This window comes from Pinus tabuliformis, chromosome 1_2 (assembly GCF_031772625.1).
Source record: "Pinus tabuliformis cultivar Carrire ecotype Pingquan chromosome 1_2, CPIR1, whole genome shotgun sequence".
Lineage (NCBI taxonomy): Eukaryota > Viridiplantae > Streptophyta > Pinopsida > Pinales > Pinaceae > Pinus > Pinus tabuliformis.
The window spans coordinates 228610647-228630059 of NC_142298.1; the positions used below are offsets into that span (position 1 = coordinate 228610647).

Genomic DNA, 19413 nt, shown 5'->3' on the forward strand with positions numbered 1-19413 from the left:
AAGAACCCAACCCCCAACCTAACATGGACTCCTATTACCATTTTATTTAAGGAGGCAAGGTCATACCTCAAAAATTTTCCATCCCACTGTTCTTCGAGCTTGAGAAGGAGAGGGCTGGAAATCACTGATGGATGCAAATCACCAAATCAAAGGGGGTGGAAGACATTGGGCACATGGAGGAAAAAATAAAAGAAATTGGCAGAGAGCTATGTGGCTTAAGGGACAAAGAAGCTATAATGAGAAATCAACTAGAGACAGAAAATGCATGGCTGAGGGGATGGCTGTAGGAAAGAGAGAACCAACTAGCATGTATGGACAAACTCTCCTTGGAGGCAATCTAGTGTAGGATGCCAGCCAAATCCTATGCTCTCTACCTCAAAGAACAATGGCTGCAGTTTTAGATTAAGACACTAGCACAAAGGGGAACCATGCCATTTCAGGACTACATGCAGTTTATTGATCTTTGTGATCAAAGTACACTAGAGGATAGGGCCAAAATCGCTGAGTTTTATTTGCACAACACGACCCTCATAGACATGAATGTTTGGGACCCTAATGACAAGCTAGGAGATCTACAATTAATGGCTTTGGCATCATGGATGAACCATGAGGAGTCAAGAGTTGTAGAGATGAAAATGATATTGGCAAGTGAGCAAACTGAACCTCTTTTTATCAGAGATGAAAAATAAAATCCCATGACCCTCATCAATACCCATAATTTGATTGCAAATGATCCTTAGTTGGCACTTAGATATCTTGCTGCCCAAGAGCAAGCAATTTCACATTTTGATGACATGTTTAGGCTGCTAGGAGATGATATTATACATGCTTGCTTAAGGAGATGGAACACACTTCCATACAACTTAAAGATAACAGAATATCACTCCCCTCAAAGGTTGAGAGAGGCACTCAATAGGACATCTATGTATAAGAAATCTATGCAAAGGTTGTAGGTCAATTGGATAGGCATAAAACTCAGTCCGCCACTACGCTTAGGGATGCTAGAAGGGAGAAAAGAAGAAGAAGAAAAGAGGCAGTGGGAAGAGGTAGAAAACAAAGCAGGCTTTTGTGAACAAGAATAGGAGACCACATTAGAGGCATGGGATGTCATAGAGGCTACCAGAGCCATGAAGGATATGGATATTGACTAAGTTGCTCAGAGGATGAGCAACACTTTCAGTAGGGGGTGATGATGAGCCTCATCATTGGGTAATTATATGGGCCTTAATTCAACTCCTAGCTTAGTCAAACCAAATATTCTCATAACTTATTGCATATTTTTTATTATATTTTGTTTATGATATGATTTAGAGTTGGATATTTTGCTTTGTGGCCTAACGTGCATTTAATGCAGGATTAAAGGATAAAAGCAAGGAATTTTGGCAAAGAAGAAGGTCAAAACTTGAATGGGACAAGGGAGAGGTATTATAGGAGGTAAATCCTCCTCATTTACTACCCCTCCATTCGAATATTCCTCTATCAGCTAAGAGTGCTAACAGCCAAATCATGAGGACTAGAAGGCAATCGAGCAAGTGAAAGACAAAGCACCACTTTATCTCGAGTTTGGGATCTGAGCCTCCCTAATTTCAAGGAAGTCATTGGAGACTTCAGATGTATAAGTAGAAAGGCCTAGGACCGTAGTAGGATTCAAATTTTTATTGTAAAAATCTACTCTATTTCGAGCTGTAAGACTTGTGACAATTTTTTTTTATGTAATCTGTTGTTTTGGTAATAAGAACGAGTTTTTGAGCCAGCACTGAGTTAAATCATAGGGCTAAAGCTCTTGGGTTAGGGCCCAAACCTATAAGCCAAGGATCCTCTTTATTGTACATGTATGCTAGCGTAGATTCATAGCTTAATTGTTCATTTGCTTAATAGATGCATTTCCATTATAGCAGTGTAGATTAGATTGGTTGTGTGATAGTTTGCTTCCATTTGTACCTTCTTTCATGTAGCAGGTTAGCAAGGGGAAAAATTTTCACCACAAGGTTGTCAACAGGTGTCTCGGCCTCACTTCCTCCCTCTAGGACCATGACTTGAGGAAGGGACCCTTCAGCAACCCCAAAAACACAGATTTCTAGTTCTTATATACGCTTTGGAGTTTGTTGTCTTTGATTTAGTATTTGGTTCATGTTGCAAGGAATATTTCATTGCTCCATTTCTGCAATAAGATATCACTCATGCTTTCATTCCCTTCAGTAACTTTCTTCATGCTTAATATAGGAAATTGATTCATGCTTTTCTAGTTTATGAAAATGTATCTTGTTGCGTAGTTCTTGGAAGACACACATGTTTTAAGCAAAGAAGGTACTTCAGGAGGAGACCGAGACTTCATCACCAACAACCACCTTCCACTTCATCCACCTTAGCCATCCCTTGTTTCACCATCACCCTCACTAGTTTTTCATCTTTTTTCATTGAAATTCCCCTAGATACATTGAGTGAATCTAACCGTCTCTTACCTTGGATATTGACTCCTGAGTGATCCTATAACTTCTAACACTCCATTCCACTCATCACACACATTTCCTAAGCTTCCCAAGACCTCCAACACCTCACAATTAGCTCTCCATTGTATCGTGTAGGTTTTGTGTAATTCCTACAGGATCATCTTGTAGGTTTCTAGTACATCCTATAGGTTTTCCTGAAACAGCGTGTTTTGAGGCCGAATTTATGGGAAACCTCTAGGAAGTCACAAAAAGCCTCATAGGACCCTCCACACCATCCAACCACTTCATAAACCTTCTAGCCATCCTCAAACTCCTTCCATCTACCTGTCACATCGACAAGAACAATTAGTTTGCATACTTGATTTTGCCTAAGAAAACAAAAAAGTGAAAACAAATTTAGTTTAGTTTATTTGCTTGCACCTTAGTATTGTTTGGTGCTTTTTACTTCTGCAACTTAGATAGTAGCATTTGTTTGTTGTTGATTTAGCATTTCTTCTTAGCATAGCTTCTTAAATGGTTAATTAGGGTATGGTGTGGTTTAGCATTACATGTTGTCTTTTTCAATTACTGCAGTAGAGTAACTCTCTCTTAGAGTAGATTTGCCCTTTGTTTGGTGCTATAAGGTGTCTTTAAAAGCTCCTAATTGCCTCACATTAATCATCAACCTGGGTACGTCTTTCTGTTCCAAGAGTGTACACAATATGTGCAAATGCTATATCTATGGAGAGTAATGATTTGAGATAATTTATTACATTCAATAGAAGAGTAAATGGATTAAATCATAAATATCAAGCTTGTAACTTCAGGGGAAATAATCTATCTAAGCATAAATACTAAACCTTAATCAGAACCAAGACTCAATCTTAATCAAGAGATTCTAATTACAATCGCATCAACTGAGTGCACTATAGCAGTAACAAAGCTCTTCTAGCTAATTCTAAACTACTCTGGAGGAATAAAGCATCCAATCCAATCAATAACACTTCTATCTTTTAATGAACTGGAAATAAGTCTGTCCTAATGATTAATTCAATCCACAACATAGGTGTTATCACTCAGGTTGTCCCTTTTGACTCCTAAAGGGATACGGCCGAGGTAACCACAAACCAACTTTGGACTGCAGGTCCTAGCCTACCTGCAGTCAGAGAGGGCTCTCTCTTTATGATTTAGCTTTGTTGAAAAGGGATGATTTTAGGCTAGATATGATGCACAGGGGTTTTGATTGAGTTTTGGTGGGAAAACTAACACTTTCAGGTAGAGAGGCAGAGTATAGTCTGAATCTTTCAAGCCATTGGGTGTGGATTCGAGGAGGGGAACTGCTGGTGCGTTTTCTTAATAACAGTGAGGGAACATGGAGCAAGATAGCTGAGGTTGAAGCAAATTTCATGTTTAAGGGTTGAATTGAATGCTAAAGAAAGAGAGGCAGTTAAGAATCTCTCCAACAGATTAGCAGAGAAAATCACAGGGCACTACCTAGGGGCAGTTAAGAATCCCTAGATAATTGGCCAACACAGGTGAATTGGGGTAAACATGAGCCGGAAGGAATTCAATGTTCATAACCAATTCTTTAGAGGAAAACATCAAGAAACAACAGAAATTGAGCATAGAGAGTATTTAAACTAATTCTAGGCTATTCCTTTTTCTGCTACTTAGATAATGGAAAACACATAAACAGAGACAAGAGGCACTTATTGCTTCAAACCGCAGCGCAGGAATTCCATCTTCAACTCTTCAAAACATTCATCAACAACAGATAGTTCGCTCTCCAAGCTTTAAGCAATCTTTAATTACAGAAAAGTTCAGGTATACACAGCGAGTCTCTAGTGAAAATTCTCAATTTACCAACCCTTAAAACTATACAGAGGGTGGTATATATAGGGAAAAAACTCTCTGGAGAGTTCCTTTATTACATCTTGACCTAATTAGGTCATAAAAAATGACTACTTGACCTAATCCTATCCTGAAATAAATACAAAAATATCTCGGGCCGTGCTCAGGGCCGATGTGTCAAAACTGAATAAATGAGGCTATCCTTGGTGGCTTGCTGCAGTGTTTTGTGCAATAAATGAGTATGGGTTTCTGCTTCCTTGCTGTCCTGGTGCTTTGAATGCCTTGATGGTGATTTGAAGGCAAGGATGGGCTGATGCTTATTGATTTGACTTTCTGGGGGCTTCATCAATGTTCAGGTGCCTCGAGCCCCTAAAAAATCATGACTGGTTCTCTCTGGCGTCTTTTCTTCCACTGATAGTCTTTGACAAAATCTGAACTGCTGATCTGATGTGCTGCGGGTCTATTCACCAGTAAATGGCCACTGTTCGGCCTCTGTATCATCTGGAATTGTCTTCTGATCCTTTTGGTATGTTCTGTGAAGAAAACAGATCATTTTTGCGCCTTTTCGGGCTTCCTGGGGCCGCATGGTGAGAAGATTCCTTAAAGATTCCCTAAAGATTCTCCATTTCGCTCATCAAAAACTGCCTCAGAATTCGATTCTGGGGCTCCGAAGTGCGACGCGCCTCTGCGTCCAAAAAAGGGCTGATGACATCAACATTGTACAGCGGGTGACATCAGCATGACGTAAGCAGGGCGACATGGCAGGATGACGTCATCACGTATGGACGATGACGTGGCAGGTACGCTGGCGGGGACACGTGGCAGTGATGTGGCAGGAGGCCACGCAGGAAGGTGACTCATCGGGTGACTTGGACAAGGGGTGACGTGGGCGGTGACTGTGCAGGGGTGACATAGGCAGTGACGTCACCTAGGCAGGAGGCGGTAAGTGGTATGTGGCGCACCGCTTTTCGGGGATGGCGGTTTCGGAGGGAGGGGCTCCGCCACAGCCCAGCGCCTGACGCATGGCGGGAGTACGGCGGCAAAACCGCCCATCTCCCGGACGTTAAAGGCCAGGTGGTTCGGGGATGGGGCGGCCCGCTCTGAAGGGACGGCGGGTTAGGTGCGGGGTATATGCAGAGTATATTCGCTTTTTAATATTTGCGCGGGTGGGTTAAAAACTTAGGGAAACGGGTTTATGAGGGTTTTACAGGCGCAGGCTTAATACTTATGCACAGAAACTTTGGGTTAGGGGCGGAATATGAGTTTTTTGGTTTAGGGAAGAGGTTATTATTCTGACTAGATGTCATAGTAATCCCTGGACACGGATGGGCTAAAAACAGTCCCAGATGGACTATGATTTCCCTAACTTAGTAAAAATATGGCTATATTGCCAGGGGGGAATATTTACATAAGGGGATTTATATACATGTTTTAAATAGGGGAAAGGGGAAAATTGTTAGGGAGTTACATAATAAGGGTGATGAAAAAAAGGGAGAGGTTAGTGAATTCCAGCCTGAGTACCTCCAACTGAAAAACTGCCTTAAACCGAAAAAATGGATTGCTTATCAAAATTGGAACACAACAGTGGTACTTAGATTAGCACATTCTTATGGACACTTCTTTGGCCATCTGTAGCAAATATGGAGCATTGCAGCATGCATAGTACACCATATTTGGCATGTAAAAATGTCGATCATGAAAGATGATTAACCTGCTGCAGCAGGAGGCTAACAGTGGCTCCACTTGGGGATGGCTTTTCCTTGTGAAAAGTCAAGAACAGCAGGTCAGACTGCCTTGTATTCAATTGTTGCTGTGTTCTGCAAATTTCCCTTGGCTGGCTGCCTTATTGATCCTACCTACCTACCTACCCTAACCAGTACTTACTTTGCTGTTAGGTGAAGTGAAATAGCCAATGTAGCCACTTAAGCAATAATAACATGAGTGGGCTTTGCTGCTTCTGCTTGCTGGTGAGACCAACTGAGATTTTGCAATTTGTTATGGCTTTGTCAATATTTGAGAAGATCAGGAAGCTACTGACCTCCTTTGCGGTGTTTAAATACTGTACAAAACTGTCCTGCAACATATATATACAATTTCTAGGCTGAATTAAAGAACTGTACAAAGGTTGAGGATCGCTACCATGCCTTGGAGTCGGGAGATCATCGACCACTCTATACTGAGCCGTGCAGCCTGTTGATGGAGAAGAGCACTGATCTCTTTCATCACTCTGCCTGCCAGCGGATAGGTCATTCAGAACTTGCAGAGGTGCTTGTAATTTATTACAATCTGGCTCGAATAGGACTTGACTGATTTGTGCAGGCTGCAGGTCTTCTTCTTCTTTGAACAACTCAGATGGCTGAAAACAAAGAGGCAGGGGATCCACTTGGATCATTTGGTCATATGCTGCTGCTTCTGGGTCCTCCTCAATCTAATATTCAATGGCTCTTTGGGGCTGCAAAACTAGAGGCAATACCTTTGGAACAATATTTTGATTAACCTCCAGATGGTCAATAGCAACACGCGGTGACACTTGATCATATACAACATGATAGTTATCCTTGATAAATTGAAAAGATTCAAAACAAAAGGGTAAAGTTCCTTCACTAAAATCAACACACTCTGCATTTTCTTCCTTTTCTTCATAGCTGAGATGGGCATGCTGATCATTGGGTTCAGATTGCTGAATCTAAACACCGCTTCCTGCCAAAATAGGATCTCATTCCTCTGCAAGGCTGATTTGGTCGTTAGGCTCGTAATCATCATCATACAGATCAAATTTGGGCAGAGAGTTGAAAGAAGAGAAGCTATTATATTCACTCAGTATATCAGGAGACTGCTCCATCATGTATGGCTGAATGAATATATCATCTGTTTTGTGGCAGGTTTGTTCGTGAATGTCACTACTTTCCTATTGTGAAACAGATCTGTTCTGGTGCTCTGAACATTCCACTTTAATTGTGATCAGCTGCATCATTTCCTTTGTCCTTTGTAACACACTATGAAATCTTTCTTCTTGCTCTGCTTTGCGCTGTTCTTCCCTCCTTCTTAGATTTGCCTCTATGTCCACAACTATGTCCTGCATCTGTTTCAAAGTGGACGGGCATCTTTCTCTCAAAAAAAAATTCCATCTCTGTGTCAAATGCTCTAGGATATTGCAATAGAGCTAGATCAAGGGGAGGTCTTATATTAAAAGGCATGGACTGATACACTTGATTGAATCTGTCTGAAAACTGTTGAACAGATTCATCTGGACGCCTTTCTAAATGATTGTATTCTTCGATGAGCACGAATAGATTACCTATGATCATCCATCTATCAAGGAAAATCTTGGCACACTACTGAAACTTAGAGATGCTCGCCTCAGGCAGCGCTTTAAACCAAGTCCTAGCTTCGCTTTGCAAAGAAAGGGCAAATAGTCTAAGACTGACATCTTCATCTTCCACTTCAAATGTATTGAGGTAATCTTCAAAAGCCTGGATATGTTTCTGGGCAGTAATACCATTCTCTCCATCAAATCTAGGGAGATATTCAGGATGATTTTCCGGCAGAGGACCAAGCACAAGAGGCAAAATGAGCGGCTTATATCTTTCAGGAACTTTACGAGGCACGGGAGTATGTACAGGAACTAGAAAACTGGACTCTATTTTTGGTTCCTCCTTGGCTGTATGATGATTTTCAACAGCATTTGAAAGCTGCTGCTCTGATGTGCAAGGAGGCTTTTCAACAACCTTTTCCAAAGGAAAAACATAAAAATCTGACATAAAATCGTTTTTAAAGTACAATATGCATAACAAAATCTGGTGCAAGAGAAAGAACATGATTTCTTGGATGATAGTCCAGGTCAAGAGCCTAGTCTGCTTATATATCTCCTTCGGGTTCATTTCTCCAGCGGAATCTTTATTATGAGGATGATGTGGAGTCGCCAGGTGGATGAATCAACCTTGAAGTGCCTGATCTCTGTCCACCGTCACAGATCAGAGCTGAACATGAAAAACCCTGAAGAAAAGGAACACTTTCTCCAGAAAATGAGGCGAACTGGTCAAAATTGAGGCTTTACACTAATAAACACATGATTCACTTCCCCAATGGAGTCGCCATTATGTTATCACTCAGGTTGTCCCTTTTGACTCCTAAAGGGATACGGCCGAGGTAACCACAAACCAACTTTGGACTGCAGGTCCTAGCCTACCTGCAGTCAGAGAGGGCTCTCTCTTTATGATTTAGCTTTGTTGAAAAGGGATTATTTTAGGCTAGATATGATGCACAGGGGTTTTGATTGAGTTTCGGTGGGAAAACTGACACTTTCAGGTAGAGAGGCAGAGTATAGTCTGAATCTTTCAAGCCATTGGGCATGGAGTCGAGGAGGGGAACTGCTGGTGCGTTTTCTTAATAACAATGAGGGAACATGGAGCAAGATAGCTGAGGTTGAAGCAAATTTCAGGTTTAAGGGATGAATTGAATGCTAAAGAAAGAGAGGCAGTTAAGAATCTCTCCAACAGATTAGCAGAGAAAATCACAGGGCGCTACCTAGGGGCAGTTAAGAATCCCTGGATAATTGGCCAACACAGGTGAATTGGGGTAAACATGAGCCGGAAGGAATTCAATGTTCATAACCAATTCTTTAGAGGAAAACATTAAGAAACAACAGATATTGAGCATAGAGAGTATTTAAACTAATTCTAGGCTATTCCTTTTTTCTGTTACTTAGATAATGGCAAACACATAAACAGAGATAAGAGGCACTTATTGCTTCAGACCGCAGCGCAGGAATTCCATCTTCAACTCTTCAAAACATTCATCAACAACAGACAATTCGCTCTCCAAGCTTTAAGCAATCTTTAATTACAGAAAAGTTCAGGTATACACAGCGAGTCTCTAGTGAAAATTCTCAATTTACCAACCCTTAAAACTATACAGAGGGTGGTATATATAGGGAAAAAACTCTCTGGAGAGTTCCTTTATTACATCTTGACCTAATTAGGTCATAAAAAATGACTACTTGACCTAATCCTATCCTGAAATAAACACAAAAATATCTCGAGCCGTGCTCAAGGCCGATGTGTCAAAACTGAATAAATGAGGCTGTCCTTGGTGGCTTACTGCAGTGTTTTCTGCAATAAATGAGTATGGGTTTCTGCTTCCTTGCTGTCCTGGTGCTTTGAATGCCTTGATGGTGATTTGAAGGCAAGGATGGGCTGATGCTTATTGATTTGACTTTCTGGGGTCTTCATCAATGTTCAGGTGCCTCGAGCCCCTAAAAAATCATGACTGATTCTCTCTGGCGTCTTTTCTTCCACTGATACTCTCTGAAAAAATCTGGACTGCTGATCTGATGTGCTGCGGGTCTATTCACCAGTAAATGGCTGCTGTTCGGCCTCTGTATCATTTGGAATTGTCTTCTGATCCTTTTGGTATGTTCTGTGAAGAAAACGGATCATTTTTGCGCCTTTTCGGGCTTCCTGGGGCCTCATGGTGAGAAGATTCCTTAAAGATTCCCTGAAGATTCTCCATTTCGGCCTAAAAAATCCTGCGATGAGCGATTTGCGCTAGGTGCAAATCCCTCATCAAAAAATGCCTCAGAATTCGATTCCGGGGCTCCAAAGTGCGACTTTTGCGCCTCTGCGTCCAAAAAAGGGCTGATGACATCAGCATTGTACGGTGGGTGACGTCAGCATGACGTCAGCAGGGCGACGTGGCAGGATGATGTCAGCATGACGTCATCACGTACGGACGATGATGTGGCAGGTACGGTGGAGGGGACACGTGGCAGTGACGTGGCAGGAGGCCACGCAGGCAGGTGACTCATCAGGTGACTTGGACAAGGGGTGACATGGGTGGTGACTGTGCAGGGGTGACGTGGGCGGTGACTGTGCAGGGGTGATGTAGGCAGTGACGTCACCTAGGCAGGAGGCGGTAAGTGGTATGTGGCGCACCGCTTTTCGGGGATGGCGGTTTCGGAGGGAGGGGCTCCGCCACAGCCCAGCGCCTGACGCGTGGCGGGAGTACGGTGGCAAAACCGCCCATCTCCCGGACGTTAAAGGCCGGGCGGTTCGGGGATGGGGCGGCCCGCCCACCGTCGATCTGCGGGGCTGTGGATCGGACGGCTGGCGGCGGACGCGAAGGGACGGCGGGTTAGGTGCGGGGTATATGCAGAGTATATTCGCTTTTTAATATTTGCGCAGGTGGGTTTAAAACTTAGGGAAACGGGTTTATGAGGGTTTTACAGGCGCGGGCTTAATACTTATGCACAAAAACTTTGGGTTAGGGGCAGAATATGGGTTTTTTGGTTTAGGGAAGAGGTTATTATTCTGGCCAGATGTCACAGTAATCCCTGGACACGGATGGGCTAAAAACAGTCCCAGATGGACTGTGATTTCCCTAACTTAGTAAAAATATGGCTATATTGCCAAGGGGGAATATTTACATAAGGGGATTTATATACATGTTTTAAATAGGGGAAAGGGGAAAATTGTCAGGGAGTTACATAATAAGGGTGATGAAAAAAAGGGAGAGGTTAGTGAATTCCAGCCTGAGTACCTCCAACTGAAAAACTACCTTAAACCGAAAAAATGGACTGCTTATCAAAATTGGAACACAGCAGTGGTACTTAGATTATCACATTCTTATGGACACTTCTTTGGCCATCTGTAGCAAATATGGAGCATTGCAGCATGCATAGTACGACATATTTGGCATGTAAAAATGTCGATCATGAAAGATGATTAACCTACTGCAGCAGGAGGCTAACAATAGGTAAATGAAATCGATTGACAAAATTAAGAAGTAATGAAATACATACACGAATTCCACAGCAATGAAAGTAAACCATCTGTAAAATTGTAAAGAAGAGTAACTAAAATTGCGATAAAGGAAAATTAAAAACACAAGGAACAACAGTGGAATCCACCAGTGATTGGGTCCAAGCCGCTAGTGAATACTACTTAACTACTTCAGAATATCACGAGTGAAAAACAACTAAATTCATGTATTAATCATTGAATTCAAATGTCATTACAACGCACTATATTCTTCAAGATTACACTTCGTATATTAAAATTACTCCTCTCAAAAGGGCGAGAAGTTCCCTTTTATAATCAAGAAGTAAAAGAGATAAATGCGATTCCTCAGGATTAGGAGATCCTGAGGAATTCACAACTAAATGCTATTATCAGACAACATTCCAACTTGCGTTGATCTTCTTGATTTATTCCTTGATTCGTCCACATAAGACACACTCCTTTTCCTTTGTTTAGCATTTGCTGTTCAATCTTTTGAACAACAGTTGTTCCCTTTGCCAATTTCTGCATAAAAACAATGAAAGTTATCTTTTCTTTGTCGAACCGTATCAAAAGCAATTTTATACATTTCTCATTGAAGTTTTATCAACATCTTACTATATCAGGGCACAAATACATAAAAAGAAGGAAAAAGATAGTGTAATCAAGAGTAAACTTATACCCATTGTACGGCCCAACATACTCCTCTGCTTACCTTGTTTCATGTCCTCATGAAAAACAAGTAGTTATGATGTAGTGCAGTTAGAGAGTAAGCTGGAAAACCTGTTTCTTTATTAGACCTAAAACCATGTTGTTGTATCAAACTAGCAAAGGCTGTAATTATGTCTCTACATTGCTCTCTATTTAAGCCTTTGCCATAATCTGCCTCTTCATCTGGTCCTGATGATGAACCACACTTGTTGGTTCGAAATGCGTCGGCCAAAAAAGATTCTCTCATGTGATTTCTACAGAAAGACTTTGTTTAATTCCTTATGGATCACAGAAGCTTGAATATAGAAATTTATAAGTTGCTGCAAAGAACATGGGGTAAAAGTTCAACGACTTCTTTGTGAAGAGCCTTTGATAGTTTGATACAATAGCACGGTTTTAGGTCTAATAAAGAAACAAGTTTTTCATCTTACTCTCTAACTGCACTACATAGGAACTACTTGTTTTTCATGAGGACATGAAACAAGGTAAGCAGGGGAGTATGTTGGGTTGTACAATGGGTATAAGTTTACTCTTGATTACACTGTCTTTTTCCTTCTTTTTATGTATTTGTTCCCTGTTATAGTAAGATGTTGATAAAAATTCGATGATAAATGAATAAAGTTGCTTTTGATATGGTTCGACTAAGCAAAGATAAATTTCGTTGTTTTTATGCAGAAATTGGAAAAGGAACAACTGTTGTTCAAAAGATTGAACAACAAATGCTAAACAGAGGAAAAGGAGTGCGCCTTATGCGGACGAATCAAAGAATAAATCAATAAGATCAGCGCAAGTTGGAATGTTGTCTGATAATAGCATTTAGTTGCGAATTCCTCAGGATCTCCTGATCTTGAGGAATCACATTTATCTCTTTTACTTCTTGATTATAAAAGGGAACTTCTCACCCTTTTGAGAGGAGTAATTCTACAAAAAATTAAGGAAATAATTTCTCCGAAAAAGAAAGAATAAGAAGAGGGTATTATAATGATTATTGATGTTAAAATATCACTTCAGTGCCATAAGTAGAGCCTCTACTGCTAGCAGGCATCCATAGCCTTGGCAGGGTTGCTTTTTAACACTTATGAGCCAGGATCCTCAATTTATAAGTGGAAAATTCCATTGCTGTTCTACAGAAGAGATCAGTGTGCTCGCATGGTAACCAGATGACCACACTGCCATTCATTGGGATGTAGAAAAAGTGATCAGGCTGGCTCGTGATGAAACCTCCTATTCCAAGGATATTCTAGTTGTCTAATGGATCATAAACCTGGTGTGGTGGCCATAGTGGGTATGCCACTTTGCTACAACCTTATGAACATGGTAGGCTAGCTCTTAATGAGACCCCCTATCCTCCATCTGCAAACAAAATTTTGCTATTATTACATATTTTTATGATAAATAGAGGGAGGTTCAATACTCCTTAAGAGCAGGGATGGTGGAAAAATTTGAATATGTGAATAGAAAAAAATATATCCATAGTCTTATTTATTATAGACAGAGAAGTTTATAACCAAGAGAAGTAGAACCAACACGGTATTCAAGATGATCCATTAGTATCAGGTATAGCAGGAAACAATGCAGTAGAGTAGTATATAAATAACTGTCAAGAGGCTATTTAGTTAAAGATCATAACATCAATAGTATTAACTCCCTTCAATAGGATCTATACTTCTTGCCCTCATGAAAGTAGTGTACTTCATGCCATGAAAAGAAAACAAAATGGGGCTGAGATAAGCTAAGAGCAATCACACAAAAGGAAAAGAAGTGTTGTTGAATAAATTGAACAGAAAAATAATCGCAATAAAAAGTGTTGTTCAAAAGTTTGAATGCCAAAACACAGAAGAAAAGTGCTATTCAAAAGTTTGAACGACAAAACACGGAAGAAAAGTGCTATTCAAAAGTTTGAACAACAAAAAACGGAAAAAAAGTGCTGTTCAAAAGTTTGAACAACAAAAACAAGCAAAAAAAGGTGCTGTTCAAAAGTTTGAACAACAAAAACATGCAAAAAGTGTTGTTCAAAAGTTTGAACAGCAGCTAAACATGCAAAAAAGTGTTGCTCAAAAGTTGGAACAGTAGCTGTTCAAATGTTTGAACAACAAATATACGGAAAAAAGAGTGTTGTTCAAAATTTTGAACAACAAAGACACGCAAAAAAGTGTTGTTCAAAAGTTTGAACAACAGCGGTTCAAAAGTTTGAACAACAAAAATACGTAACAAAAATTTTGTTCAAAATTTTGAACAGCTGCTGTTCAAAAGTTTGAACAACAAAAATACGCAAAAAAAGTGTTGTTCAAAAGTTTGAACAACAGCAGTTCAAATGTTTGAGTATAAAAAATACGCAAAAAAGTGTTGTTCAAAAGTTTGAACAACAAAAATACGCAAAAAAAGTGTTGTTCAAAAGTTTGAACAACAAAAATATGCAAAATATGTTGTTCAAAAGTTTGAGCAACAACTGTTCAAAAGTTTGAACAACAAAGACACCCATAAATGTGATGTTAAAAATTTTGAACAATAGCTGTTCAAAAATTTGAACAAAAAAAATATGCAAAAAAGTGTTGTTCAAAAGTTTGAACAAAAAGACATGCAAAAAGTGCTGTTCAAAAGTTTGAACAGTAGAAAAAGAAAAAGAAAGAAAAAGAAAGAAAAGTAAATCAAATCAGCAATCATATTTACCTATTTTACAATGAAGAAATAACTTTTATCATCGTGAAGTTGCTGAGGGATTGCCCTCTTTAGTTAAAACATGCATGGTGGGGTCCTCACGTATCTGCTGGTAGAAATATTCTCTGGTAAGTGGTTTTTGGTAGAGGCGTACCTGATTCCCATTTGATTTAAAAGAAGAACCAGACCCATCAATGGTGGCCAATGTAAGGGTGCTATTGTCATGTAGTTTCTTTATTTTGTAAGGGCCTAGCCATCTAGTCTACAGTTTTCCCGGGAAGTCTTGGAACTTGGAATAATATAGAAGTGCCCAGTCGCCCTCATGAAATGTCTTTTTCTTAATAAGGGCATTGTTCCATTTGGCTCTTTGCTATTGAATAAGTGCAGTATGTTGTAGATCCAATAGTTGAATTTCATCTAATTCATTTATTTGCTGTAACCTGTTAGGGCTTCAATTAAGTCCAGTCCTACCTCTTGGGCTATCCTTAGTGTTTGTATTTCAAATTCTATGGGGAAAATGGGTTCCTTACCAAATACTAGCTAATATGGAGAGTATCCAATAGTGTTTCTCCAAGTTGTGCGATACGCCCACAAGGCCTCTGGCAGTCGAGCAGTCTAGTCTCGTCTATGCGATGAGATTGTCTTCGTTAGAATAGATTCGATGACTTTGTTTGTGCTATCTACCTGCCCGTTCGCCTGTGGGTGATACAGAGAGGTAATTCTGTGTGTAATGTGATGATTTTTCAGTGTAGCAGCAAACTTGTCACCCACGAATTGTGGCCCCCCATCAGTGATCAATTCTCTAGGTAAACCATACCGCACAAAATTTTTGAAAAGAAAGCTAATAATAGTTTGCTCTGTTGCTCTTGGTACGCTACTACTTCCACCCACTTAGTTACATATTCTGTTGCAACCAATATATAAGATTTCTAGTTGGATGATGGTTTGATTGGCCCAACGAAATCTAATACCCAACGCTCAAAAGCTTCTATCACCAGCTGTGGGTGCAGGGTCATTTCATCATATTTCCTAGGGTAGACCATCCTTTGGCAACTATCACATGCCTGAACAAATTTCTTAGCATCCTTAAAAATAGTGGGCTAGTAGTAGCCCATTCGTAGAGTTTTATGTCCAATTTTGCGGTCTGCAAAGTGTCCACCACAAGCTCCTTCATGGCAAGATTTTAAGATATCATAAATTTCGTCCTCCCTGATGCACCTACGGATGTGCATATCAGTCCCTATGTGGAAAAGATATCCTCCAATCTAGGAGAAACGAGTGCTGCGCTTCACAATCAATTTCCATTCTCTAGATGTCAGATGTTTGGGCAATTTTCCCACTGCTAATTAATTCGCCACATCTACATACCATGGTGTTTTTATGGCCACAACAAACAAATGTTCATTTGGGAACTGATCCTCCACTGCTACTGTATTGTATGTTCATGGTACTCGGGGGAGGAAGTTTGCCACCAGGTTCTCCTTCCTTGGTTGGTCCCTTATAGTTATGTCAAATTCCTGTAAAAGTAGTAACCAGCATGTCACTCTTCCATTTGTGATAGGTTTGTTGGCTAAATATTTAATAGCAGAGTGATTAGTATATAGAAAGACATGATATCCAGTTATATAGTGTCTAGATTTGTTTATAGCATAAAAAACAACTAGAAAATCTTTTTCTATGACTGTATAGTTCAACTAAGCAGGAGTTAGGTTTTTGTTGATGTAATATGTAATGTAGGGTTTCTTGTCTTCTTATTGGCCAAGAACAGCTCCAATAGCTATATCTGATGCGTTTGATGAAATATGGAAAGGTATATCCTAGTTCGGCCCTCGTAATACTGGTGCTATCGATACTAACCGTTTATGATCTGTGAAGGCAGTGTCACATTTATCAGTCCATATAAAATCAACATTCCCTGTCAAGACATATAAAGGTGTAGCAATCTACAAAAAATTCTTTATAAATCTACGATAATATCCAACAAATACCAAAAAACTACGTACCTATGTTTGAATGCAACACTACAACAAAACCAACGATTTGCGCCAGATTTAGCGCCAGATTTTAGTGCATTTTTTTTGTAATTGTGATGAGCAACCTGGCGCTAAATCTGACTCTATTGTACAATTTTTAAAGCGTCCTTTTTTGCACCTGATTTTGCATCCCTTTTCACGCTAGATTTTGCATCATTTTTTACACCAAACTATGCATCATTTTTTGCGTCAAATTTTGAACCAAGATTTGCATCTTATTTTATGACAGGTTTTGCTTCTAGTTTTGTTTCATTTTTTGCATCTATTTTTCATTCTCTTTTGCTTCCTATTTTGTGTCATTCTTTGCTTCCATTTTTGCACCATCATTTGCATCAAGTTTACACTGTATTTTGAATCCAATTTAACGTCTTTTTATGCATCCATTTTGTGTCAGTTTTTGCATCTAGTCTTACGCCAGGTTTTGTATCTAGTGTTACACTAGTTTTTGCTTCTATTTTTGCACCAGCTTTGGTGCCTATCTTTGCACCATGTGTTGAATTTGATTTAGCACCAAATTTTGCATCCATTCTTGTGCCCATTTTTGCATCTTTTTTTGGACCATTTTTTACATCCACATTTACGTTTGATTTGTCTCCATTTTTCCCATCTCATTTTGCACCATATTTTGCATCATTTGTTTCATCCAATTTTGCATCATTTTTAACACCATCTCTTGCATCTAATGTTACATCATTTTGAGCATCGAAATTTGAATTTATATTTTCATCTTATGTTGAGTCATGTGTTGTGTCCACCTTTGCATCTTATTTTGTGTCTAATGGTACATTCAATTTAGAGCTATTTTTTACGTCTACTTTTGTATTTGTTTTTGCACCAAGTTTTGCATCCAATTTTAAGCTATTTTATGCCCCTTTTTGCACCATTTTTTTGTGTCTACTTGTGTCCAATGTTGCACCATTAATTACACCGACTTTTTCATCCAATTTTGCATTTTTTTGGTGTCTAGTTTTACATCGTTTTCACCATCCAAATTTGCATCTTTTTTTGCCTCATTTTGTGTCCACATTTGCATATAATTTTGTGTCTGAGTTCGAGCCTAAATTTGCATGTGATTAGGAATCATTTTTTACATCCAATATGGCATCCTTGGTTTCACATTTTTTCAGCCCCATTTTGCATCTTGTTTTATGTCTTTTCTTACATCTTTTTTTTTTCCTTTTTTGCACCCAAGTTTGCATCCCAAATTTACACCATTATTTGCATCATCATTTGGCATATTAATTTGTAACGTTTTTTGTTTCTTTTTAACGCTCAACTTTGCATCTTATTTTACATCTAGTTGTTGTCTTTTTTTGCATCTAATTTGGTGCCCATTTATGTGTCCCTTTTTTTGCCCAATTTGATATCCTTTTGTATGCCATGTTTTGTTCCCTTCTTTGTGTCAACTATTGCACAATTTTTCACTTCTAATTTAAAACACTTTGTATGTCAATTGTTTGCATTTTGTATTAATTCCTAGTTTAACATCCAATTTTACTTTCAATTTTGCATCCATGGTTACATCCGCATTTGACTTCTTATATAGAGTATATTTTTCTTTACATATATGACCCCCTTTATAGATTCATAGTGAAATATATGATAGTTTCTAAATATCATTAAGGCAGATATCACAATTCAAAATTATTTGTAAAGAAATTTAAGAGAAATTGACAACATCCATCCAAAAAAATAACAATGTGCCATTAAAAATTTTCAAAACATGTATAAAATAGCAACATAATACTAATAAAATCAGTATTATTTTTAATCAAAACAACTAAAATTCAAATATGATTAACAAATCAAAATATTTCATGAATATCGTTACGATAAATTAACAACATACATAAATCAAACTCATCGTATGATTACAAAATCAAAATGTCTCATTGATATAGGGTAAATTCACAACACCCATCTAAACATAACAATGTCATTCTACACAATAATTTCTTCATAAAAAACAATGCATGTGCATGCCTAGCTACCACCACCAAGATCATCCTCATGATCATCTTGACCATCCTCATTACTCTGATCCACATCATCACCAACACCGCAACTATCATCATCATATCCTCCTTCACCACCATCATCCTCATCCTCATCCTCATCATCTCCTGATATATGTTGAACATAATTTGGATCATCGTCTTGGCAATCATTACCTATAGCATTCTGACAAAAAAATTCAATATTACATGTTAGTATTAATTACATAACACAACGCATGTTTTTGTTATACAATGTTAACCATAAAATGAGGTAAGATATAATATCTAATAGTACTAAAAAATAAAATGAAAATATGGTTTAAAAGTATATTGGAAATCCAACTAAGATTACATACCATAGAGTCCATCCAAACAACAAATTCAACCCATCTCTTTTGCTGCAGCACCTCCTTTTCCAAATGATTTGGAGGTCTTCAGGGTAAAAATATATATCCCATGGTTTATATTTGGCCTTAAAAAATAGTAGAAAAAAAAATTTGAGAACGCAGGAGCAAGATGAAAAAGGAATTGCATGTCTAAACATTTTGAAGTCTCAAAAAGCATTCATCAACATAGAGAAGACTACAACACTACTCTTCACTTCCAAGTTTTCAACTAATGGATTTAACTGACCAGCAATGTTTTTTGCATGAACCATGCTCAAATGCTCAAGATGAGGTAATGAATGGATGTTATGCACCTATCTGTGAATTGCAACCACAGGCATACATGTAAGTGCAAATTTGTAAATATCATACCCAGATTTACCCATCATCAAGCACACAACTTTTGCGGGATCCATTTGACATATCTTATGTTTAAGAAGGAATAACATCCTTGAAGAGACTCATGGCTTTTCTTAGGGAAGGATCTTTGCATGCAGAATCTAGATTAACTCTGAACATTTCAATCAAACTAAGGTAAATGAAAGGCAACAATCCATCGGTCAAACCTCACA

General features: G+C 38.9%; 1 long non-coding RNA gene across 1 annotated transcript; it reads right to left on the minus strand.

Moving 5' to 3' along the window:
* Window positions 1-18255: 18255 nt before the first annotated feature.
* LOC149205229 (uncharacterized) lies at window positions 18256-18933 on the minus strand. Its single transcript, XR_016252435.1, has 2 exons — window positions 18812-18933; window positions 18256-18639 (listed from the first exon to the last, which is right to left on the minus strand). It is a non-coding gene; the product is annotated as an uncharacterized LOC149205229 (long non-coding RNA).
* Between the last annotated feature and the right edge of the window lie 480 nt (window positions 18934-19413).